The 26,217-nt window shown below is 40.6% G+C and overlaps 1 protein-coding gene across 3 annotated transcripts in view; it reads right to left on the minus strand.

Annotated features, from left to right (window-relative positions):
- The window catches only part of Klf12 (KLF transcription factor 12), a 370,757-nt gene extending 344,748 nt beyond the window's left edge, over nucleotides 1-26,009 (minus strand). For 2 of the 3 annotated variants that reach the window (XM_050144660.1, XM_050144658.1), the window contains exon 1: nucleotides 25,610-26,009. The gene's annotated coding sequence lies outside the window, so the exon portion shown is untranslated. Of the gene's footprint in view, nucleotides 1-25,354; nucleotides 25,547-25,609 lie in introns of those variants that run through there. The other variant, XM_050144659.1, reaches the window with a different exon arrangement.
- Nucleotides 26,010-26,217: the final 208 nt, after the last annotated feature.

Here is a 26,217-nt window from a genome sequence, read left to right on the forward strand (position 1 = left end):
GAGACATGGCTAAAATAAGAATAAGCCTCAGGGTAGAGGGGCAAGGATCTGTCATCTACAAATAGAACATGAGAGAACCACAGGAAGACACTGGCTGCTAGGGATTCCAGCCCTGCATCTCAGATAGATTTCAATGACCTAACTTCCCTCTAAAATGACTTTTTACTTTAGCAAATTTGTACAGATTTTCTAATTCAGTGGACAGTGAGAATGGGGCACAAATGAGAAAAGTTCTGTACTTTGAAGAGAAGTCTGAAGATGTGTTTGAAGTATTCCTAAAATTCTCTACATGTGAAACTCAGCGTACAGTTTTTCATAACAGACAACTTACATTTGTTTTATGGGGATTAAATCATACTATAACATCCTTTGCTAAAAAAATTAATGTGCTTTCTTTGAGATCTATACACCAACTCATCTTCGAAGGATTTTTTTTTGTTGTTTGTTTGTTTTTGTTCTGTTTTTTCTTGACAAGGTTTCTCTGTTTAGTTTTGGCTGTCCTGGAATTCACTCTGTAGACCAGGCTGGCCTTGAACTTACAGAGTTCTACCTGCCTCTGCATACCAAGTGCTGGGATCATAGGTGTGTGTCACCACCGCCCAGTGAAAGAATTTTAAATAAAACTGTAGAACTTGCTAGTACCATCTATTTTCAAGTGAAAGAGTCCTTGCTCCTCTGTAGGTTTTCAGAGGTTCCATGAGCAGGATCCAAAGAGAGACAAGAAAATCTATCCTATTGGGGTTTCTATTGACTTGATAAAATGCCATGAACAAAAACAACTTGGAGAAGAAAGGATTTCTTCTATCTTAAAACTCTCAGGTCACACTCCATCACTAAGGGAAGTCAGGGCAGGAATCTGGCGTCAGGAACTGAAGCAGAAGCCATGAAGAAATGATGGTGTCCAGTTTGCTTTCATGCCGTACTCGGCTTGCTTTCTTATACAGGCCAGCGCTACCTATCCAGGGGTTGAACCACCCATAGTAAGTTGAGCCCTTCCATATCAATAATCAATCAAGACAATACCCCATAGATTTTCCCAGTAGGCCAGGGTTATGGAGGCATTTTCTTAATTAAGATTCCCTCTCTCCAGATATGTGTCAAGTTGACAAAAACCAACCAACACACATTCTAACAACAAAGCGCTCTGATGATCTGTGATAGTCTGGAAGTGTCCAATTAACCACTCACCCCAATGAACACAATTTTGTTGAAGGGTTTCTAAACATTCAACAAAATACTGTACACAGAGAAACTTGAGTGGCAACGAAAGAGAGTCTCTCCACAGTGCTCTAAGTCACCGAACCAGGAACAAATTCTATGGAGAAGGCTGAAGAAAGCCGGTGCCCTGCTTCCTCTCTCTTACTGAGATAAGCCTTCTGAAAACCCTCAATCCAGAAGACAGAGACATTTTTCTGAAAACCTAAGCATTTTTTTCTAGTTCTAATTTGTTCAATACTGAAGAGTTTAATTAACCATACATGGGTGAGATTTTAAATTATTTGTAAGTAATAGTTGTTCTTTTCAGAAGCAACACATGATTTCTATAAAAGTGAAAAGCTATCCCTAATTTAATATGTTATCATAGGATAGGACACACATAAACTTCAGCCCATCGACCAGATGGACCCCATAACCTGTTCATAAAGCCTGGACCATAGGAACAGTTTTTTACACTTTAAGGATTCTAATAACCACAGGGGGGGAGCAACATTTGGCCCTTTCTATCTGTGGTCTCTGTATCCTATAACCCAGCCAACCATGGATGGGAACTAACACGGAGTGATGCTAACTCTGTACAGATAATTTTCATTGTAGTTACTGCATCAACCTGCGACTTCCACACTGTATTATGGATCATAAGATACTGTAGATGATGTAACAAATTGAGGCAGACGTGTATAGATACTACCCGAGTCTGAGATCCACCTCCTCAAAGATTCCAAGAGACAACTCTGTATATTACGTGTCTGTGGAATCTTTACGTGGCAAACCCTAAAACGCCACTGTGGGGCACATCTGGAACAGTCTGTTGAGTTCACCACCGAAACAGAGCTGTTTGTTTGACATTGTGGTGTTTGAGTCATACTGTACTCCATGTGGCCAAAAGGACTCAAAGAGACCAAAGAGCAAGAGGATAGACATAAAATTTCTTGGCTGGTATTCACCGTAGAGCCAGTGCACCTGTCTGCGATGTCAGCATCCCGACAACTGTCTTCAAGAACTCCTCTACTCTCAGGAGGTGAAGACACGGGTTCAGGTAGACAGATGCTCATGTCACCGCAGGGTAAAGGTACAAAGACTTCCCCACCTCACTCAGTCCTGTAGGTAGACACAGTGTTCCTTCCTGGGTGCCTCCTTTAGTCCTCCATGTGAACAAGGTTGGCCCCACCCTGCAATGCTTTCAGAGTAATCTATACAAAATGTTACTACCCAAATTACTGTGTGAGTTTGAGATGTTTTTGATTCCTTTTCAGAAATCAGAATTTCAAGGAAATGTTCCACCCTGGGCAGCCATCATCCAGCAGAATGCCTTCCTCTTCCTTGTGGTACATTTATGAGTCTCCTTTGACTGCCCAGGAAAATACCCACAATCTTGGCGGCTAATAACAGGAATTATCCTATCTCTAGAGAACATCGGCAAGGCCATATTTCTCCTGGAAGCTCCAAGAAAAATCTACTTCTCTTTGTGTTAGCTTCTGCCAGCCATAGACACTCCTTGGCACTCTATGGCCTGTGACCTCATCACACCAAGCTGATCCTCTGTGGACTCATGGATTTTGCCTTCTAGCTCTAAAAGATGCTTGATATTGAACTTTTCCTGGACTGAAAAATCCAGAACATTCTCCTCCCAAGATTCTTAATTATATACAGAGATTTTCTCTACTTCCCAAAAATTAGTGGGCACTCACACGCTTCATGAATTTAGGCACAGACATAACTCTGTAAGGATCTTGTGAGGATTCAGTAACCATTTCTAATCTTGAATCGAAATTAAGTGAACTTACCTTACAGAAAAACCGAAAAGTAAGGAAAATTGAAAAAAAAAATGAAAAAGGAGACCTCACTATATTTCTTTCAGGTATCCTGTTTTGAAAGGATCTACTAAAGTATAGAGAGAATGTTTCGAACCGCAATTTCTAGTTGAGAGCTAGAAATGACGGCAACAACGCTCTACAACAGACTCATGGAGACCGTCCCTTGGTCCTAGAGGCAGGAGTCTGGGGTTGTATGGTCTTCCTCACAAAGGAACACTCTCCTTCACGGTTATTTTGTCAAGATTTGTTCCAAGTGAGTTTTTGATCTCTCTAAATGCTTTCTACATGGTCATTAATGTTTACAGTATGTGAACTTCTACTTTAAGGGGTAGAAACTCAAACTATAAGGGACTCACCCTTAAAGAAAAATGTTACCCAAATGTTAAAGCTGTATTTCTCAAGATTTTAGGCTCTAAGTGGCACACACTCCATGCATTCCAAGGGAATTAGCTGGTTCCCATGTCTGTGATTGTCCCTCCTACAGAGCTAAAAACCAAAGCCACCACAGGACTTCCACTACGCACTTCACGTCAGATGGCCATTGTCATTGAGTGTTAGAAACCAAGATACAATTTCAAAGCTTGGTTAAACTATCATGAGAGCTGAATACTTTCTTCTGCTCAAAGTTCACAGTAACTACAAAACCAATGAACTCTTAGTATTAAAATATCCATCAAATTACAAAATAGTGCTAGCAATAACATGTATTTGGAGAGTACATTTAGAATGAGTCAGTCCTCATTTCAAACCATAGCAGGGCACCAAGATAGCAACAATTGACAAAAATAATGAGACCGGGAAGACAGCAGGTATCTTCAAGGCAGGGTAAAACACTACATTTCCTACTTGCATTTTAGCATGCTAACTTTTGAATGATCTGTGTCACTGATCGAAGTGGGCATTCCTTGCAAAGAGAATTCTTAGTATTTCCTTTGTTCATCAGGTTATTAAAAACAAAACAAATAAATAAAAGAACTGACTAATTTTTTTAAACAACTGGGATCAACAGTAAGAACAACACCCAGTGTAGTAAGCAGCAAGAACACTGGCAGCCAGACACTCACTTCTAAATATCATCATTCAATGAAATGAGCCAAAGACTGTAAAACAACAGCAGCGGATTTGCTGGCAGGGAAATACACAACCTGCCCAGAGAATTGTGCGATGCAAGTGGGAATGTGCTCATTAGAAAACAGAAAAGATTATTACAAGAAGAAAAAAAAAAACAAAAAAATCAGGCTAATAAAATAAATTATACGTTAGATGATAAATCCATTCACAAATAAGCATTAACATGTCTATACTAACGTAGATTTTGAAAGTGGATAACTGGAAGAGAAAGGCCAGTAGAATTCCAAATACCATATGTAGTTACCACCTAACCCCCTCTCGTGTCTATAAAGAGGGTCAGACTGGCAGCATGGGGAGGTGACGAGGAGCAAGAACTACTCAACGCAGTCCTCAAGGTTGAAGTCACAAAAGGCACCTTGAGGATATCATGCTAGGGAGCTGATATGTTGACACTCTAAAAGGAGTCACTGAGAGAGTGCTGCCCTTCTACAGCATGGTTTCTAAAACCCCATAATCCAGTTTAATCATGAGGAAAAACATGAGAGAAACTAAAATCAAAGAACAAATATCCTATTAAAAATGACTACTGAGCTCTTTGTTCAAAATGGTTAAGGTCTTAGAAGTAAGAAACCATAAAATGATAACACACACACATACACATACACATACACACGGTGGAGGAGGGGAGCAAACAAGACAGTTCCATGCAATGTAGAACTTCCTTTGTATCCTGACTAAGTAATGGAAGAAGTATGGAAAGCCGCATAATGTACTTTCATCAGTGCTGGCTTCTTAGCTTTGACACACATGTCTGGTCTGGACACACATACCTGGTAGTTCCATAAGGAGGGCTTCTCCTTGCTGAGTTGTTAAAAGTCCTCATCTGCAAAAGTGATCTAATGAGATTTCTGTGCATAAAATTAGACGAAGACTGAAAGTAGCTTTGTCAGGAAAGTTGTAAGATGCCCAAAAAGAGTGAAAAATGAATAAGGCAGAGGATGTATCAAATAAGGGTTATTAACATAGTTGTCACACAAGTAAATACTCTCCCACATATATGCACAGGCATGTTCGCATCCATGTGCATGCGATGCACACACTCCTTCTAAAAAACAAAAGGAAACTAATTCAGAGGCATTTCTGAAAGAAGAAAGGATGAATAGGATGAATAAAAGAAAGGAAAAGAAGTTGAAAGAAAAAAGAGAAGGAAAAGGGGGATACAGTACCTGAAACAAAAAAATCAGGTCAAAAGTACTATAAAAAAAAAAGTGGAAAGAAAAAAAGAAGAAGAAAGAGACAAGAAGGAATTTTTTTTTAAAAAAAATTTGCCTGTGCTACTAGAGATGTGGCTAAATGACAAAGCACTTACTGCCATGATCAAGGTTCTGGGTAGCACAACAAGAAAAAAAAAATGTTTGATCTGAAGAAAGAATTTCTGAAGATTTAAAGAGTCACCAAGGAGTAAAGAGGTTTAATGAGAAACATACATAAATTTATACCCCAGAAAAACTCCTAAATTCTCAAGGTAATTAAAAGCAAACAAACAAAAGAGACTTTCCAAATCAAAGCTATCATTACAGCCATTAGAAACGCATCAACTACAAATGAAAAGCAACTTAAACACAAAGTTTTAAATAGGGATTTATTTTTCTTGGGGTCGGTGATCCCAATGGTTCAGCTATTCAAGGCTACCATTGAACCAATTCTTTTTCCTTTTTGTATTATTCCTGCTAAAAACGGATTTTCTTCAGTTGTTCCTAAACTCATTGTTGCACGGAACAATTTCAAATATTAAGTCTATTATTCTCAAGTCTTTGTCTCACGTTTTCAAGGAAGAAAATGAAAATTTTCCCACAACTCGCTTTATTTCCTTGGGTGAAAATTGTTGGACAGGTCAGCCAGCAATGCCACTGGGCAGGCCAGCAAAGGAAAGGTTGATGGGAAGGAGCAAAGAAGAAACAAGGGAAGAGATATGTCTACATAATACAAAGAAAACAAATGGAATAGCAGCAAACTTATTATTACAAGTAAGGGGCCAGGGAGATATTGAAACACTCCAGAGCAGTGGCTTTCAGCCTATTGGTCACGACTCCTTGGGGGTTGAACAACCCTTCATTGGCGCCACGTATCAGATATCCTGCATATCAGAGATTCACATTACAATTCATAACAGTAGTAAGATTACAGTTATAACATAGCAACAGAAATGATTTTATGGTGTGTGTGTGTGGGGTCACCACATGAGGAAATGTTTTAATGGACTGTGATATTTAAGATTGAGAACCACTGTTCTAGGGTGACCTGGATGCAAAAGGAAATAAAACCGAAGTACAACTCGCTGATCTGAGAAATATTTGAGACCACTTGAGGAAGCAAGGATTTGGTGATAATTATACTAGCCAAATTTTCCTAATATAAATACTGAATCATTCTAACCAAATAGCAAGTGAATCAGAGTGGCAAGTGGCACTTCAGCGAAGGACGCATGAGAAAAGGAAGCAGTAGGAAGTAAGCCATTATGTAAATATCAAAAAGAGATTGCCTAGGTATGGCAGAAAAAGCTCTGGAGACTGACGAAAAGAGATAAAAATGTCACCAAAAATGAATCAAGACAAATAAAGACAATGAAGAGGAGCCAAGAGTGCTCAAAAGGAGCTATTGGTTAAAAGAGAAGAAAGAAGAAAAGGAAAAACATCCAGGGTTCTCACTGGGTTAACTTTTTAAGAGTGACACTGAAATATGCATCTAAACAGCAGCGGATATATATATATATAGCCACGTAAGAAACTTATGAACAAGGAGGCCTGTTATAGTTAACCATGACTGTCAACTTGATGGGATTTAATATCATAGACGAACCTCTAGGTATGTCTATGAGGGTGTGACTTGAGAGGTTAAGTGAAGAGAGAAAATCCACACTGATGGAGTCAACCCTGCACCATGGACCATGTTCCTGGATCAAATAAAATATGAACACATGATGCCTCCAGACATTGTCATGTATGTAGCACAGTCTAGTTTGTCTTCCAGAAAGACGAGAATCATGTAGGAAATATCTGTTCAATCTCTTTAGGATAATCAAGAAAAATTAGAGAAATAAATGACTCATTAGAAAAGTCATAACTAGAAAAGCAGAGAGACATGATTATACTCAAAATCTTCCTCTCTTCAATGTGATTTACTGTTGAAAGCAAATCAGTACTTTATGGACGTAGCTTATTCACGTGTGTGTATGTGGACATATGTACATGTCTGTATGCAGGTATATATGCACTTGGGGACAGAGGTTCACGTGAGGTGTTTTCCTCCTCTGTCCATCTTATTTTTTTGATATGAGGTGTATCACCCAAGATGGAAATCAGCAGCTCAGAAAGACTAGCTGGCTTGAAAGCCACAGAATCCAATTTTCCTTGCTCCCCAAAGCTAGGGTCACAGGCATGTACCACCATATCTGGCTTTTTACAGGGATGTTAGGGATCAAACTCATGCCTTCACACTTACACAGCAAGCATGTCACTCATAGAGCCACCATTCCACCCCCCGGAATCTATAAAATGTAAGGAAGGATGCGAAGAAAACAACACTTAAAAAAATGAAAGGAAAAAATGGAAACACCCTGTTAAAAGATCCTGATACCATAGAAGACGAAATAATAGGAAATAATTGGTGATATATAGTATAAATTCTTCCTAAGATTGCAAATAACCCAAGGGTGGTAAAATAGAATAAACACAAACAAACAAAAATCTTCAGTTGAAGAAGGTAAGACATGCATGACGAAGAGGTGGTTGGATCCCGAGGATCCAGAGCTACAGAGGGCAGAGAGCTCGTCTTCTGGGTTTTGTGACGTGAACTCAGGTCCTCTACAACAGCGGCTACTAAACCATCTCTTAGTACCAAATAGAACAGTTAAATAAAGAAATATAACCTCAGACGGATTTGTTGATGAATTTTCCCATTTTTAAGGGAAAAACTATCAATTTTACAAAAAGTGCATTCCAAAAACTAGCAAATAGAAAACTAAAAGTAATTTACCAAGTGAACCAACTAAAATTGAAAACTATATATTAGCATGTACACAATGTTTAAAAAAAACCTGCAACAGTTTTAGAAATAAATTTTATTAGAGGAGAAATGACCATCACAAGTAAAATGCTAAAATAGTTTTCAAGTCTAAAAAAATAAAATGTGAGCAAACAGAGAAGCATTAGCATTTTTGAATCAGGATAGTACAGTGAACTATAAAGAACAATAAAATATTTACAGTCTCAGATTATATACAGTTAAATGCAATTTATTTTTAATCATAATGGGTAGGTTTTGTTGTTTTTTGATTTGGAGGATTTCTTGCCACAGGGAGAGGAGAATAAGAGTTAAATATTCTTTTACTTTAAGTACATTTCTGGGAGCAGCTAAGAAAATTCTTTGTGGAAGAATGCCAACACAAGAGAACACATGAGAACATACGACATGACAGATGCGGAGTTTAGATGCTCGAGGGAAAGGACACCAAATCTCAAAACTGATGACACAATAGTAGCTCTGCACTAGAAATAAAAACAGATCCCTGCTTTTATATAACATACGAGTTCAAAGAGCACACACGAATCAAGAGTTGAAGTTAATACAGATGTGAATGACATGTCTATTTCACCAATGGGGAAGACCCTGAGATAAATAGGGTACCAGGCAAAGACAGAAATAATTCACATAAAAATATTAAATGTTTTATTAACAAAACAGAGGAGAAATGACGAGTTTTTGAAAAATTATTTGCAACACAAGTATCAGACAGATATATAACAAATCTCCACAAAAGGAAACTTACCAAGGGAATTAAAATGGGCAAAGCCTATAAAAGCATTTATCAGGACAATCTCAAATTGCCTACAATGGAATATGTTCAATGTCACTAGCCATTGGGAAGCACTAACTGAATTCCAAAGCACATAACACTATCCCGACTACCAGAATGGAAGAAAGTCCATTTCTGCTAAAGAGGTTTCTAGGCAGAGGTACTTGCCTGTACTGCTGGTAAAATGAGAACTCTAGATCCTTTTCAAAGCAATGCCATAGCTCTCAAGAGAACCAAAGTCACATGTAGAGTTCGAGTGGATAACACTTTTATGATGTTCAGTCTTAGCTGACAGCCTGGTGAGTTCTACAGTCATTTGTGGTGTGGCCTCTGGGCCTGTCCACAGAGGGTTGGGGATTATCTTGATTGTGTTACTTGAGGTACGATGTCTCACCAACTGTGGGTGGTACCATTCTCTAAGCTGTGATGCTGTCCTGTGTAAAAGCACAAAGTTAACTGAACCCATCTACCTCTTCTTCTAACTTTGGTTAGTATATGACCAGCTGCACCATTTTTGGCTATGTTAAACTACAGCCTACAACTGGGAGCCCAAAGAAACTGTTTTCCCCATAAGTTGCTTTTGTTGAAGTATTCTACCACAACAATAGAAAAAAAGAAACTAAGACACTTTCCCTCATAATCTATCCCACAGGACTACAAGGGCACAATCCTCTAAAGACATTTCAATACTGGCTTTTATGACAAGAACTCGATACAAAATGTTGCCAATTTGTAAATGAATAAGAGAGGATACAGAGGATGAACCATTCATTTAAATGCCATACCACAGTCTGGTAATTGGGTTAGTTTTGTAGCAGTCTAATTGCATTAAACAATTTCCCTTAGGTAGCATTCAGTGAAAAAATATGGAAGAGTTGAAAAAAGATCTCATTGTTACAAGCAGAGACCAAAATCATTTGTACATGTTCTTATCACCTACAGACTTAAAGAAAATGATGGAGCGACACACAGTGTTTTGTGACCTGACTTCCAGACAAAAGGGATACTACTGTTGGGTGGAAAGGGGATGCAAGTTAAGTCAAACAGAAAGGAACTAAAAAAAAAAAAAAATACTTTAAAGCTTCCATACAGGCACACACATTTTTAAATGTGTATCTGTGTGTGTGTGTTTGTGCGCACGTGTGAGCACATGCGCACACACATGGGTACTTGAGAAGGCCAGAGAAGGGCACTGGATCCCCTGAACCTAAAGTTACTACTAGCAGTCATGAGCCACATGACATGGGTGCTAGGGTTCTCCGCAAGAGCAGCAAACATTCTCAATCACTGAAACATCTCTCCAGCCCTACAAACACACACGGTTGTGAGAGAGACATAGTTTAAGTTTTAATACTCCCATGAAGATGAGCTTCTATGAAACAAAGCTTTCTGTGTATGTTGAGTTGTGCTCCTTTATTGTTTGTTTGATTTTGGTTTTTTGTTTTCCTGAAACAGGATTTCTCTGTGTAGCTTTTGAGCCTCTCCTAGTACTCACTCAGTAGGCCAGGCTGACCTCTTGAACTCAAAGAGATCCACCTGCCTCTGCTCCCGTGACTGGGATTAAAGGTGTGCTCCACCACTGCCAGCCATGAAGTACCAGTCCTAGAAGAATAAATCTCATGTAAAGACCTGATAAATTATCAATGTGTGGCTTAGAAACAGGACATTAAAATGGTAGCATACACACTAACAAAAAAATACATAAAACATGCCTAAAACAACAACAACAACAAAATAGATAAGATGGAAAGTACTTTTAAAAGGCTGAAACATTAAACTTAAAATATCTGGAATACATTTTAGGCACATTGATGATCTAAAGAAAGAAGGCAATCTGCCTTAGAATGTGCTAACTTGGCTTTTTCTGTGGACTGAGCTACACAGCTGTTTTGCAGATCATCTGTCCTTAGGATGAAGCTCGTGTTCTAGGGACCTTCATAGTGTAGGCACTCAGCAGTAACTCTGGTTAGGGGCAATGACATACTTTCTACTTGGTCATCTCAGGTTGTTCTTTTGTTTTTCTATATGGAGTTTCCTTAGGATGCAATTCAGAAGAGGATACAAATGACTATTAGGGAATATTCCTTTACACTGTGTGAAGATATGCCACTGTGATTGGTTTAATAAAACACTAAATAGCCAATAGTTAGGCAGGAAGTATAGCAGGATTTCTTGACAGAGAGAGACCTGGGAAGAAGAAAGGAAGATTCCAATTCATCAGCCAGATGGAAAGGAAGCAGGATAGGCAATACAGAGTAAAGGTAACTGAGCCACATAAAAGAATGTAGATTTTAAAATATGGGTTAATTTAAGTTATAAGAGCTAGTTAGAAACAAGCCCAAGCAAAAGTCAATCTTTTACAATTAAAAATTAGTCTCCATGTCATTTTTTGTGAGATGCTGGCTCAAAAAAAATCTATGTACACATGGTACCCAACGTCCAGCCACATATATCTACAAAAGGCCTATGAAAATGTTTTTGGAAAGTTCAGAATATGGAGTTAAACATGGCTTTCTGTTGATCGCAGTCTCTCAGTATACCTCAGAGGTATACATAGAGCTGGCACCCGGCTGCTGCCTGTGGTCTGAAGTCAGCCACCAGTGCCATGCACCAGCATCTCACACACTAAGCTGAGCTGCACCATCAGACGACAAACACAAATTACAAGACAGGTAATATACAATTTACCTGCTCAAACATGAAACAAAAAGAAATCACCTTTGGCTGTCAGGTGTACAACGCATATTTGTGCTAATCCAGATATGTAGATATGTATGTTACTTTTGAATGTTTGTGTGTTTTCAGAGCAAAGGGACCAGGCACCAATGAAAATGGGTGAGCAAGGTGATTCAGCCTCTCAGAGTACCTCTCTTGCAGTTTCCTAGAGTTCTGCATCCATAACAACTTCGAGGCTGCTGGCTGACATGGCCTGATCAGCTTCACAGACTACTCCAGCCAGACTTCAGATGAGACCTACATTTTCCCATCACACCAAGACAACAGCTAGCTTTCCCAGAAGTTGACCATAATCTTAATTTCTCAGGTCCCCAAAAGATGCTAGCACACTACAGAGCACAACACCTGCATTCCCAAGAGGTGGGTTTTGGTCATTCAGTGGGTTATGGATGTTTGTTATTGTTTGGGGGCTACCTTCAGGAATCTCTTTCTGAAGGGATGAAAGGGGGATATAGTATAGAAACGATGGGATGAAAGGGTAGATTGTTGAGTCTACTTTTAAACAACCATTAGTCTCAAATAGTTTACATTGGTATGGATTTCTGCATACTGATACAAAATTGAGGTAATTAAATATATTTCTTTGTGGCAAAATTAGCTATTTGGAAAAAAGGCTGCCCTTGCCTTGACTGTTGGCAGTATGCTGCCCAAACTGGACAAGCAGGATGCAAAAGAAAGAGACTGCCAAACTTTGTCAAGGTAAAGTAGGATAGTCCTTCAAAACTCCTGCTTCACAGAAAAATCTGTCAGACACTCTAGGGCCATAGACCAAAAATCAATGGCCCAACATTATAGAAGAAACCTGAGGTGACTCTCTGGGCAGCCAGATGTCTGTCATTTCATAGTTTTAGAAGTTGTTTGCTCTGTAGTTCCTGTTTGCTCAGGTAATATCATTATTGGGTCTCTGATGTAGTTAATGACTAGATGGTTAAAGTTACACTTTCCCTTAGTCATAACAGAAAATAAATTAGGTATAAAACTTTGTACTCATTAAGAGAAGATGGATAATGGATTATTTTCTCTAAATTTGCCAAATACTAATGGATTAGACCTTGTGAATGTATTCCTTAGTTGGTAATTATTCTTAATGTTTATAGTTCTGCATTGTTAGAGTTAAGCTTTTCCTTTTTTTATTTAGACAAAAGGCAAAAATGCTATGGAATATTCCTCTACACTGTGTGAAGATGTCACTGTGTTTGGCTTAATGAAAAACTAAATGGCCTATAGCTAGGTAGGAGGCATAGCAGGAACCTCTGGACAGAAAGAGTGCTGGAAAAAAGAAAGGCAGAGTTGTGAGCCACATGGAGAGGAAGCAGGATGGGCCTCCAGAGTAAAGGCAACAGTCACATAAAAGAATGTTTAATAAAAGATAGGGGTTAAGCTATAAGAGCTAGTTATAAACAAGCCTAAACTATTGGTGGAGCTTTCATAATGACCAATAAGTTTCCATGTAAGTTTTTATAAGTTGATAGTCCAAAGAAAAATTCATCTACACATATGACTTCATCTCAAACTGAGCGTACATCTCCCATGCACCACAGAGTAGCTCGTAAGACCTATTTTGTGCAAGGTGGTCTTTCAAAAGTTTAACTTCCTGAGGCCAAAAAAATTATAAAGAAGATAGTTTTGGAATAAAATGAAAATTGAAAAAAAGAAAACCTGCATTAAAACCCACTTATGCTGGTCTTGATAATCACAGTTACAGTTCAGGCTTTGCTGCCTTCTGGTTTATTTTACCCCTTTCTTCTCTTAATAGCTGCATCAATAAAATGGATACCTTGTGCTCCTTCCATCTTACAGGACTATCAAGACCAAACCAAACCATTTGGTAAACCACCAAGCACGAAGCATTTTGTAATAGCCTATACTTCTCAACTATTCTCAACCCTCTTAATTTCTGAGCTGCCTAAATACAACAGTCAGTCATGTCTTCAGCTTAAAGATTTAGCTTATAATGGAACATGCCACACTAACTAACCCATAATCTGCAAAGCTCAGTATACAAAATCTGCAGAGACTCATCAAAAGCTTAATTATTTCATTGTATACAGTCTTAAGATGAACACTCAAGCAGAAGAGGTGATATATATTCACAGAATATGACCTCTGAACTGTCCATTCACTTGAAACTTCCTTTCCAAACACTCTTTCCACCCATACTTGCTCCATTGCAATACATTGTGACTCCCTGTAATTTTTGCAAGTCTTTCCTTCTACAGTTCCTACCCTTAAAAAGAATCCTTTATTCCTACATTTATAAAATATTTGTCAGGGATAATGGTGTAGGAGGTTCTTCTTTCTATGTGTTGCTTTCATTGGTTGAATAAAGAGACTGTCTTGGCCTTTTGATAGGGCAGCCCTTAGGTAGGCAGAGTAGACAGAACAGAATTCTGGGAGAAAGAAGGCAGGCAGAGAGAGCCACCATGGAGCCAGCCACTGGGTCAGACATGTTGAATCTTTCCTGGTAAGCCATGACCTCATACAGATTATTAGAAATGGGTTGAATCAAGATGTGAGAGTTAGCTAATAAGAGGCTAGATATAATGGGTCAGGCATCGTTTTAATTAATACAATTTCCATGTGGTTATTTTGGGTGTAAGCTAGCTGGGCGGTGGGACACAGCCCGCTGCTCCTCTCTACTACAGAATAAAAGTTGTATTATTGTTTTTTTTTAAATATATGCCTGATGCTTTAACTAGTAGAGTAGATTTTTGTAAAGGATATAGGTTTGGATAAACTATGGTTTTTAAATTGTATCGGTCATTGTTAATTTTGGTTTGTTTTCATAGCTTAAAGAAGACTTTCCTAAACTCATTAGAACCATATATGTCCTATTGGCCAAGTACATGCTAGGAAATTCTAATTTTGGAAAAGAAAAATTTCTGGTGAGATTGCAAAGCAAAGACATTTGCCAAAACACAATAAATACATCATCTCTGAAAGATAGGAGAGAAAGCACCACAGCTGCCAAATGTATTTTTGGGTTGCGTACATCATGTACATATTTACTTTCTCTATTGAATAAAAAAATAAATGTGGATTGGTGAGCTGGCTCACTGAGTAAAGACACTTGCCACCAAAGCTGATGGCTTGAGTCTGAGCCTCAGGACCCACCTAGTCAGAGAAAGATGGTGCCCTAAAGTTGTCCTCTGACCTCCAAGTGTAAGTGAGACAATCCTTTGGGGTTCCTGCTTCATGAAAGAGTCTGTTAGACATTCTACAGAACACAAAAGAAAGTGGCTGACAAACTGCCAATATAGGTGACATTGTCTTTAAAATTTCCTGCTTCATGATAAAGTCTGCTGGATACTATGGGCCTGTAGGCTAAAGATGGATGTCCCAGTGATACAAAAGAACTTTGGGTGACTCTCCAGGAAGCGAGATATCTCTGTCAATTTTAGAGTTCTGGAAGTTGCTTACAGTGTATTTCCTGTTTACTTAGGTAATATTATATCTTTCTGGAGTCTTTGATGGAGTTGAAGAATTTATAGTTATAGTTTTCCTTAGTTATGATAAAAAATAAAGTAGTTATAAATATTATAACTGTAATTATTGTTTGATAGCTATTTTGTTATATATAATTTTATTGTGTTAAAGTTAAAAACTTTCCTTTTTATTTAAACAGAAAAGGAGAGGGGATGTGGGATTCTGCTCTATGCTGTGATTACTATTAATGAATAAAGAAAATTGTCTTGGCCTGTTGATAAGGCAGAACTTAGGTAGGTGGGGAAAACAAAACTGAAGGCTGGGAGAAAGGAGGCTGAGTCAGGGAGAAGCCATGTAGCTCTGCCTGAGACAGTGGTCGGAACTTTAGCCTGTTAGCCACTGCCACATAGCAATACACAGATTAAAAAATATGGGTTAAATTAAGATGTAAGATTTAGCTGATAAGAAGTTAGAGCAAATAGGCCAAGCAGTGATTTAAATAATGTAGTTTCTGTGTGACTATTATTTCAGGGCTGAGCAGTGAGGAACCAATAAGCTGCCTCTTCTTCCTCCAAATGGAGGTGCCTATGGTATGTACCTTTCAAGACACAAACATCCAATGTTCATACATTAATAAACACATTTTTAATTTAAAAATAAGTAAATAAATAAATAATCCTTTTCTAAAATAAGTTTCCATACACACCTACTAATCCCTAAAGTCTTTGATTTTCCAGCAAGAAACAATCTTCTTGTGTTCTTCGTTCAAGCAACTTATACCTCAAAAATCTTCTGTAATTTTCTACACAAGCTTTACTTCCCTAGCCAGATTTTCACCTCATAAATGATAATATTAAACTCATTATGCTGCCTGATTACATATACAAGGGAGCTTTAAAGAGAGAGAGAGAGAGAGAGAGAGAGAGAGAGAGGGGGGGGGGAGGTCAAATGAGGATTGGAGCATTTCTTATAAAAATGTTTTGTTATTTTTACTACCCCTGTGGCTTTAATAGTCTTATCTACTAGCAGAATGGACATTTGCCAAAATTTATTGCTCTACCACTATCACTACCATGGAGCTTTCTGCAGAAGCTTTTTTTCTAAAGTAACTGTTTTGGGTTAGGCCTTGTGATTTGTTTTAGTGTGTGTATCAGCAAACCCCTGACTTCACTGCTGGGTAAAACGCTGTAGCCAAGGTGGTAAACCAAAACGATCTATAGCCAATAAAACAACAGAGTCTGTAAACAGTATTTATTTGTATAATATTTCCATTATTGCCCTCTTCTATGAGACTAGCTCTAGAATGTCACATTAAGTGCTTACGGGAGCCAAGAGTACCAAGACCAAAGTTCAAGGGACTGTCTCAGGTTCAAATCTCTGCTCAACAGCTAATTGGCTATTGACTATAACTGCATTGCTTAACTCTGGTTATAATTTGCTAACTACTCCACGAAACAACATCATAGCATAGAACTTAGTTCCAGCTCCATGGGGGGCTGAAGCAAGAGGATTGTTAGAAGCCAGGAGCTCTGGGCTCTAGCAGGCTCTGCTGATGTGAGGACAGTACCAAGTTCAGCATCAATATGATGCGTGCCCAGGAACTGGGAACCACCAGGCTTTGTAATAGTGGTGGAACCAGTTCAGGTTGGAAAGAGAACAACTCATGGTATCAGATATATAGTAAGATAGAAATCATTGCACAACATCCATAGCAAAATAGAAATAATATACAAATAGCTAATATCTACTATAAGTCATTTTGTAAAGGATACGCGTATTCTATGGCATAAACACAGATGAAATATCAATGAATATTTGTTCACTAAAGGAAGAAATTTATGCTTTAGAATCAAAACTTTAAAAAAAATAACTCAAATATGTAAAGGTCCAGGGAACAAATTTAGATTTGAATGATCCAGTCCCATGTACAAAAGAAAATGGCGAAATCCATAATTACACATTCTGCTAAGTACAGTAATTAAAAATGCAACATTCTTTATGTTCTGTAACTTTAGTCTTTGTCACATTCGTCAGCTACTGCCATCATTCCCATTCACTAAAGATATATCACTCTCTGCACTTAACGATTGCTGAACCCACTGCATATCAAAATAACAAGTCCCGCTGCTCATAACTAGAAATGGCACCTTGCGTTTCCCCCTTTAGATTTATTTTGTTAAAGTAAAAGTTTCAAAATCGCTTTTGGATCTATTGTCGACAGTGGCAAAGTCAGCGGGAGAAGGGATGCTATTTGGCATAAGAGCGCCATCCACAGCCCAAAAGACTCATCCTTCAAAGGTCAGCAAGCCAAAGCCAGTGTGCGAAAGGAAACTTTCCAGCGGTCACCCCATAACCAGGTGTGGGCTGATCTCTAAAGAATCAATCTTTTAGAAAGCCTGGTGCAACTAGTTTGCCAAGAGAATAATTACATAAGCTGACATATGTAAAACCTCAGGCCTAACCTGTGCATTATAGCGGATGAACCGTGAAAAGGGGTCCCTTTAATTTTCTGTCGTGTCTTAATTAGGGTTTCTATTGCTATGATGAAACAGCATGACCCAAAATTTGGGGAGGAAAGCGTTATTTGGCTTACACTTCCACACTGTAGCCCATCATGGAAGGAAACCAAGACAGGAACTCAAGTTGGGCAGGAACCTGGAGGCAGGAGCTGATGCAGAAGTCATGGAGGAGCACTGCCTTACTCCTCACGGTCCATTCAACACGATTTCTTATTGAATTTGGGCCCAGAAGCCTAGGAACAGCACCACAGAAATCAGTCTGGATCCTCCCGATCCATCACAAATGAAGAAAATGCCTTCCAGGTGGATCCTATGGAGGCATTTTCTCAAGTGAGATGCTCCCCTTTCCAGTGTGTCAAGCGGACATGAAAATGGCCAGCACAGTTAGGATTCACACGCCAAGGACACCAGGAGCACAAGCATTTACCGAACACTAAACATGCATGAAATCTCCCACTGGATGCTCTCTTGTAGATTTTGATCCCCAAGCCCACTCTCTTGAGATCATTTGTTGTCGGCTTTTTTCAGATGAGTAAAGGGAGAGGAAAGGAGTCCCTTCCCTGGTTCAACGGGGTAGTCGGATGCTTTATGTTGTATCCGGTTTGATCCTAGCATACATCAGGGCTTCTTTGAACAAGAAGAAATTTTTGTTTAAGCTCAGGAAAATACGGTGAATAGCCCACTGACTAGCAGCCGCTGGAGCTGAGTGCTTGCAGCTGGAGAGGAGCAGGTAGATTAGGAGGGAAAAGACTACGATAGGGATGTTTGGCTGCCGAATGGGCTGTGGTACAGATGGCACAGGGACTCCCCTCAAGCCCTTTCTCTCAATGAGTGTTTCAGTATTTACATGGTAGTCATCACTGTAGGCTTTGTGTGAGAACCCAGTAGAGTATTCATTCAGGGGTGGGGGGGGGGGTAGACACTTTCTCCTCTCCAGGTGCCTGTTACTGGAGAAAAAGAAAGCAAACGAGCCACAGACATCCTATATACAGGACCAGCGAGCACAGAATGGAATCCAGTGAGTTCTCAAACAGCAGGCTGGAACTAAAACAGAATCCCTCAGAACAGGAGAGTGGTGATAACTATAGCTTTTACCCACCGGAGAGAGCCCAGATGAGTTAGACCGTGAGGTTGTCTGAGCCTGCTTCTCTGGTCTCATAGGATGCTAGCTAGGGTTTAGGAAGAATTTAAATTGCCTTTGTTGTTGTTTTCTTAAATTGATCAAATATCGCTGGGGAGAAATGCCAAGCAGGGGTCTTCATACTCTCAAATTTGAATGAAACATGCATGGTAGGAAAATGAGGCTATAAGTAAAACACGCAATAAATTTTCACCAACCACCCCACTGCTCCCCATTTCTCTTCAGTGTGCGCTCTAAGCCATGTATGAGACACTGCTTAGTCTCTATAACAGGTAGAGACAGGCAGTTCTGTTCTCCATTGTACAATGAATCACAAACAAGAGCAAGATTCTTCTCTAAATAGGTGACCAACTAATAGAAACTCCAGGAAACTCCTTAAAAAATTCTAAAGGTTTTCTATTTTAATTTTATTTTTACAATTTGAGTATATGTGAATGTGGTTTTGTTTTGTTTTGTTGTTGTGTTGTTTTGTTTTGTGAGAGAGAGTCTCCAGCTCACTGATTGGCTAAACGGACATGCCAGTAAGTTCCCAAGATTCACCCAGGTCCTCCCCTCTATCTTTGGGGTTATGGATATGTTAGTGCAGAGATCTGAACTCAGGTCCTCAAGCTTGTACCACAGGCACTTCACAAACTAAGCCATCTCCTCAGCCGCAAGGTATTCATTGTACAAATAGTCATTGTTGGTTATCACTCTCAGTTTTCTCTAAATGTTCATTCAAGCAAGTCTTGCAAATTTTTGTTTTGAAAAGCTCAAACAGGTCACCTAGATGACCTACATGCTAACAATGGGATACTTTCACGTCAGTTCCCTAGAAACTTCTTTTTAAGACTGGACTTTTTCAAGGTCACACAGCAAATCTCTGGTAGGGATGATAAGGGATGGAATTTATGAATTTTGGCAGGCAGCAGTTTTCTACTAACCCTTGGAAACTCCTTCCCCTTGTGTGTTACTTGTTTACTTTGAGAAGCTGGAATGTCCATCTCTTTTCTTTAGTGGGGAGGGATGAGAGGAGGTCCAGAATTGTCATCAATTAAATTGGTCACAGCCCCAGCGCTTTATAATTCTCCAGAGTAACTTTTATCCACATTACCTCATGTAACCCTCACTGTGGCTCAAAAAATTGACCAAGGTCATCTTGTCAGTAGGCAAGAAAAACAGACTCAAATTGAGATGCGTCTGCTAACAAAATGTGCTCTCTTTCCAGGGTGCTCGCTGGTAGGAAGCACTCAACACAAAAATGAGCACTTTGCTCTTTGGTTCTCTGCTTTATATTATCTGTCTGGATTGTCTTCAGGAAAAAAACACACAAAGAAATTTACAATAATTTATCTTGATTGTTTCCTTGGAGAAAGGGTGGGACTTATGTTTTCTTATGAATTACTTTATATTCTCGTATGAATTAGCTTGTTAATCGTATCGTAAAATTAGCTTTTTGTTAAATGCAGAGCCTGATTAAACAGACTTGCTGAATATTTCCTCCGTTTGGTCACATTTTACTATAATTGTTGGCCATAATGTCCATGGTGTGAGAGGGTAAGACAACAGAGCAGACAGAGAATATGGAAACACATACGTAAATATAAGTACTATTTCTTATGCATATAGGAAACATATGAGCCGGGCGGTGGTGGCGCACTCCTTTAATCCCAGCACTCGGGAGGCAGAGGCAGGCTGAACTCTGTGAGTTCCAAGCCAGCCTGGTCTACAAGAGCTAGTGCCAGGACAGGCTCCAAAGCTACAGAGAAACCCTGTCTCGAAAAAAAAAAGAAAGAAAGAAACATATGCATCATCACAAAAAATTGTGAGGAGCTACGTACTCTGAAAATCATAGTAACTTCTAACTTGGACATAATTTCTATCAAAGCCAGTAAGCAGTAATCATGACCTTCAGCAGGCAAGAAAAGTGTCACTGAACACTCCAAAATACTTGTTCTCACACTTTCCATGTAGCAGGACAACCACAAAAGCTCTCAGCTACTCTCTCAGTATGTAGACAGCAATACTGTTTGGACCAATTCAATAAGCATGCAAGTGAATATGCAAAAACATGTATTACACAGGCAGCAAGGACCTGCAACGAGTAAGTGAGTATGTTTAGCACTATCTGGAATATCTACATCGCAACCTGCCCACCCATGCCACCCATGGCGTGTAAAACTAAGGAAGAGCGGGTAGAAAGAAGGGAAGAGTGATAAGCAATGCAGTCATCTGAACATGACATCAATAGCTCTTCCCCTTGCTAATTCATTGCAGCTGTGTTTACCAGCACAAGACTTGTACAAGGTCAAGCCAATAAGATCAGTTAACATTGCTGCATAAAGAAGTAATAAGAATATTGCGCGCGCGCACACACAAACACACACACATACACACACATGGCGAACATGAACATAGGAAGGGATGTGTTGGGTGTGTCCATGGAAAGAAGGAAGAGAGAGCTGGTGTGGATAGAAATCATTAAGACACACCCTATACATGTATGAAATTGTGAAAAAAAGACACATTATATCTATGTAGGAAATTGTGAAAATATAAAAGCTCTTCTAAAAAATAACAAAATAAATGAATCGGGTAGGTCTGTAAATCTATAACTATGTTTTAAAAAAGGCTTGAAAGTAAATGAAAAGAAGAAAGACCATATCAGAGCACAACTCTTTCAGTGGATATCCTCTGATCTGCTGCCAGACCAAAGCGTATTTTATAGGGCAGTATAATTACTCAAGAAGCCACTTTGTGACAATAAACACCCCAAACCGAGAAATCCTTTTGTAACCTAATTACTGAGAATATATAGAGAAAGCAACCATTTAGTCCCGAACATGTGTCTACCACAGGCACTCAGTAGCTGACTCCAGACTGGGTGTGGCTCATGTAGGCCCCCAAGAAGGAATTCTCATGGATTGAAGTCACTCCGAGTTAGAACTCAAGCAGGGCTGACAGAGCCACAGGCAGCTGACCTTCCAGGCACAGGGCGAAGCCCATCTGTCAGCTCCCATTCTACATCTGGGAGTGGAGTGGGTGTGGCTGGTGAGTTAAGACTGTGTGGTTAGAGGGCGTTGCCAGGGACTTCATTGCAAGATTTTTCACCCTTACATTTTATACACATTTCAAACCAAAGGCTGTGCCTAACCCAAAAGCTAAAAAATGAAAAAGTTTTCATTTTGTTTTTCCTTTTAGGAAAATAGGCTGGGTGTGGGGGCACATGCCTGTCCTGTACCCAGAAGGTGGAGCCACAAGGACCAGGAGTTCAAGGGCAGTTACTGGGTGAGTTAAAGCCCTGCCAGGATTACATGGGAGGGAGGGAGAGAGAGAGAGAGAGAGAGAGAGAGAGAGAGAGAGAGAGAGAGAGAGAGAGAGAGAGAGAGAGAAATGGTATCAAAACTGCAGGTACCTCCAGTCTGCCTTTGTTCTGAGTTTTAAAATGTAAACGGCACAGTCAAGAGCTGCAGTCCATTTCAGAACTCATAAAAATGAAAGTTACTCCCCAAACAAGAAGGCGGCAGTGCTGCTAATCTGGAGATTCTTAGCTCTTGGTCATTAGTCAGCATGCAAGCCCAATGGCGACAATGCCAATACTACTACTAATAGTAATAATAATAGTGTTTGCGCCATTACTACTTATGCGCAATTACTGTGTATTAACCCGCACACACACACTTCAACTATATTTATAAACCCAAAACACTTAAGAATGCCTTTTCTAAATATAAGCAAATCCTCTGGCCTCCCAATTTTATAGAATTGTTTTAATGTTATTTAGTTTATATAAATGTGAAATTCCATACTTTTTAAATCTTGTATTGATTAGAATAAGTACCCAGGACAATGACATATTGTCAGTTATTTGAAAGTATCACCTTGCTGGATGAGGTTTCTCCCAACACCAAATTAACCAACTCTTCCCACTTGAAATGCCCTGCGTACAGGCCTGGAGGGCGCAGTACTTACATTGCCTTTCTAGGATAAAACTCACCCAGGTTTACAATAAGTCATTTCACTGTGTTACTAACAGACGGCTTCTTGGCATGACCTCTAACTCTCAGAGACGTAGAAAATGTGTTTTCCCTTTACCAAAAAAAAAAAAAAAAAAAGGCAAAAGAGAAATTTCTGGCCCATCAAAACACTATAGACTAGGTGTGAGCCTGCTCTGAGGACTGAACAGCAAGCACCCTGGGAGAAAGGGTTCTTTACACTACTTTCCCTGTTGGAACACAGGGAGGCAGCAGCTGGAGTAAACAACCGGCCCAGAGTTGCTGAGGTCAAGGTCTCAACAGCTAGACCAAGACTATTTCTGCCCAGATGACAGGGTTTCTTGAAAAGGACTTTCTAGTAGGTGACAACAATTTTCCGTTAAGAAACAGTCATTCCCCGATAAAGTTGAACTGACCAAAGTTTCCTTGAAATATGGCTATGTAAGAGACACATAACTAAAAGTCCTCAGCAATCAAGAGAAATCCTCAAGAGCATTCTATTTACCCGGACACAGCTGTATTAGTTAAGTTGATGCCGCTCATAAATTATTAAATTTTCATGTGAAAATATTTTAGTTGTGCTGGTTTAAGTGTATTTCATATTAACTATGAGTTTGCATAATAAACCTTTCCTTTCTAAATGCATTAAATGTTCTTGCCAATTTTTAAATGCTCAGATAGCTCTCTCCCAGACCCAGATGAGCTTGGTCTATTCAGTCTAGTATCAACACTGAGCAGGCAGCACCGATGGAGAGGTGACTTAGGCAATTGAAATGTCTGTCTTCCAACATCCTATTCCTAACAAGAGTCTACCGTTAAATTTTTTCAAACCTAAAAATATACTCTTTACGTAACCAATCTCTACCTGTTTTTCTTTTTCTTTTTCTTTTCTCTCTCTCTCTCTCTCTCTCTCTCTCTCTCTCTCTCTCTCTCTCTCTCTCTCTAAATGTAATCAACATTCAGATGAAGACCCACTAGTAAACCAGGCTTTTTTTCTAAGGGAGGAGGGGTCCCTCTGTAGTAATTAAATGCCCGTCTTAAAAGGATGTCTTGGATGACGGTTTATTTTCTCATCAAAGTGACCAATCCTATTCACATCAGAAGCTGCTGCTTGCGAAAAGCCACCAAATGTCTTTCAAAGCATTCCCTTGTCCAAACAACTCTCTCCTCCACTAAGAAAGAGGCATGAAGGCTTCGAGGTGGATTTGCAGGATGACGTGTATTTGATTGGCAGACGTCTAAGACGCAACTAGATGCACAGGCACTAAATGTAAATAGGTCCTCTGCCTGCCTTTCCGGTGTTACAGGGAAACAGAATATTAACGCCAAGTTAAAATACCTTAGTGCTCGCTTGAGAATTCTGTTAACCAGTAGAAGTATTTAAAACAATCTATACAGAACAGAGACTTAAGCCGTCTGTACAGTTAAATTAGAGAGCTGGCAACACTAAAGCAGAAACTGTTTATCCAGATTACACATTCCGTTGTACTAATACTCTTTAACGCAACAAAGTCAGCTTTTGTCAGCCGAATTAGGGCACTTACTAGTAAAGTATGCAAAACTAGAAGACCAGGGGAAGGGGGCTGGGAAGCTACAGGACACCTAACAAAGGAACTGGTACTTTTCCTCCAAGCCTTTGCCTCAAACGCACGGAGAAACAAAACTGTTGAGTGCACCCCACCCTTTCCCCCAAAGGTAAAAGTTTGCAAAGTTCTGGGAGGCAGTTCTCTAACCAACAAAAGCAGGGTTGATTCTCCCAGTAGGAGAGCTTCTAACGTGCACACCAACTAACGTCGCGGAGGTCAAGTCCTAGCCCTCTTAGCTTTGCGTCTAAGGTCAGAAGTGGCTCCAAGGCCAGTTCCGCCGGCTTCTCGGCCCAGGTGGCCTTACAAAGTTGTCCCTTGTCAACTCCAGCCAGGTCCTTCGTAATTGAAAATAAGAGCCACAGGCCAGCCCCTGGCTACTCCCATGGACCAGGCACAGTAGCAAGTGACAGTTCCACATCATTACGACCAGAGACAATAATGAATGTAGCGCCAGGACCACTATTCATGCCAGCAATGTTATCGCCTCCTTAACCCCTTCCGCTCCACTCTCCAGTGCTCATACACTGCCCGCACAGCCCCGGTGCGGCTATTCATCCAGCCCATCCATTGCGGGGGACCAACTACTTCCACGACCCCCTCCCCTCCCCGCGCGCCTCTTTCAGCCCTGAGGATTTATTTCTCATCCTTGGCAACTGTCAGGCAAACACTGCAACCAACAATTTCAGTCGGGGGAGCAAAGCATTTGCTTAATTTACGTTACTTGCTAAGTTCTTTTAAAAATGTTTAGGGAGTGGGACAAGTAACCACCCTCTTTCTTCTCCGCGAATCCGACCGCCGCTCCTGGCTGGGCAATAGCATCGCCCTTCCCCGGCCCCCTCCCGCTTCCCAACACTTTCCCCCCATTTAAGAACACAGACCAACCAAAATGATTTAACTTGAGCAAATGACAGAAGGAAAATAAAACACGTTAAGAGAATACGATCTGATTTGGGATGGCAAAAAAAAAAGGAGGGGTTGTTTATTTTGATAAAAAACGGAATCGGCACAGACCTGAACAGAAGCTGCAGAGCAGGAGAAATTGTTTTCTTTCCCTCACACAGAGTCCCCCTCTCTCTCGCCCTTTCTCTCTCTCACACACGCGCGCGCACACACACTTGCTCACACACACACACACACACACTCACGGCGTCACCCGCGCACACTCACACGCACACGCACAAGCAGAGCCTCTCAGCTGCTCTCTGCAGTTCTCAGGAAATGAATGGGGGGCAACCCAGGGAACTGTTGTACTTGCAAATGACTTACCCAGATCACATGATGCGCTAAATGTAGGGTGGGCCGGTGGGTGGAGGCTGTCGAGACGGGAGCCCAGGTCTAACGTGGGGAGCCTCGCCAGGCCCGCATCGAATTACCCCGGGGCCCAGCCGAGGGGGTTGCAAGAAGCCGCTCTCCTCCCTTTGCAGCCCGCAGCTCAGGAAATCCGAGAGGCGCGGGGGGTTGGGGCGGGGTGGGGTGAGGTTGGGGTGTGTGTAGGGTGGGGTAGGGGTGAAAACAGAAAACCCCCAAACAAAAGAGCTCCGGGTCCTCCTCCCCAGAAACAAAGCCCCGCCGCTGCGGGCGAGCCCTGGGGTGGGGCCGAGGGCGGGGGCGGCGGCGGGGAGGGGCTCGCTCAGCAGGCGCTAAGTCGCTTTATTGCCATAAAATGGGGCCCCGAGCCGCTCCGCGGGAGGATTAGGAGGCGGGCTCTGAGTGTGATGGTTGAAATCCCCTGTGGGAAACTAACCCCTCCCCGATCGCAGAGGTAAAACGCAACACCCACTGCCCAGCCCTCGTCTTGCCAGGCTGGCCAGCGGCAGGGGGTGGGTCCTCGGAGCCACCACCCCGCCCCACCCCGCCCCACCCCTGCCCCCGCC

Source organism: Alexandromys fortis, unplaced genomic scaffold (assembly GCF_014885135.2).
Source record: "Alexandromys fortis isolate MF-2015 unplaced genomic scaffold, M_Fortis_MF-2015_v1.1 scaffold_43, whole genome shotgun sequence".
NCBI classification, from domain to species: domain Eukaryota; kingdom Metazoa; phylum Chordata; class Mammalia; order Rodentia; family Cricetidae; genus Alexandromys; species Alexandromys fortis.